This window comes from Bison bison, unplaced genomic scaffold, assembly GCF_000754665.1.
Source record: "Bison bison bison isolate TAMUID 2011002044 unplaced genomic scaffold, Bison_UMD1.0 scf7180017858524, whole genome shotgun sequence".
Taxonomy (NCBI): Eukaryota; Metazoa; Chordata; class Mammalia; order Artiodactyla; family Bovidae; genus Bison; species Bison bison.
In genome coordinates, this window is record NW_011489096.1 from 4,317 (window position 1) to 5,146 (window position 830).

At 69.0% G+C, this 830-nt stretch overlaps 1 protein-coding gene across 1 annotated transcript in view; it reads left to right on the forward strand.

Annotated features, from left to right (window-relative positions):
- Nucleotides 1-830, forward strand: part of LOC104979714 (disintegrin and metalloproteinase domain-containing protein 8-like) — a gene marked incomplete at its 5' end in the record, with an annotated part of 8,301 nt that overhangs the window by 1,448 nt on the left and 6,023 nt on the right. The gene's annotated exons all lie outside the window — the stretch shown is intronic.

The following is an 830-nucleotide window of genomic DNA, read 5'->3' on the forward strand; positions in this document are numbered from 1 at the left end:
GCGGGACCCTCAGCCCGAGCGTGCTGCCCTTGTAGGAGGGCGGGCCCCTGGGGCTGAGGTGTGGATGCCTGTGGCCGCCTGGGGCCTCGGAGCTCCTGGCGCGCTGAGCCTGGAGCAGGCAGCCCCGCAGAGCAGCCCCGTGCTCGTCTCTCTGTCCCCAGGGTCAACAAGTGTGGCACTCTCTTCTGTGAGGGGGGGCAGAAGGCCCCGGAACGTGAATACTGCACGCTCACCATCTCCTCAGGCGTTTGCCGGGTTATCGTCCAGGACGGCAGCACGGCGTATGAGCCGGTGCCCAAGGGCACCAAGTGCGGGGAGCAGCAGGTGGGCCGGACACGCCTCCCGGTCAGGCTGCTGGGCTCAGGGCGAGCTTGCAGGCCCCACAGCAGGGCCGTGGCGGCTGTGGGAGAAGCCCCCCGTCAGTGAACGGGTTTGAAGACAGTCTGCGAGCCCTGGGGGTGGGCGCGGGGCGGGGGGTCCTCCGGCCCTGGTGGCCGCAGACGGCTGGCTGGGCGCAGTCCTTCCTCACAGCTGAGGTTGGCCAGCAGATGACCTGCAGGCGGGCCGTCGGGAGGGTGGGGGCTGTGGCCTGCCCGCCCATGGTGGCTGATGGTGGAGACTGGGTGCTTCAAGCAGGAGTTTAGACTGGCCATCTCAGGAGACCCCCGCTGTTCTCCAGGTTTGCTGGGACGGCTTCTGCCAGGACCTCCACGTGTACAGATCCAGGAACTGCTCCGCCCGGTGCAACAGCCACGGGGTACGTGGGCCCAGGGCACAGCCCGCCACCAGCCCTCTGGGCTTGAGAGATGTGCCGGCCGTGCTTGGACCCC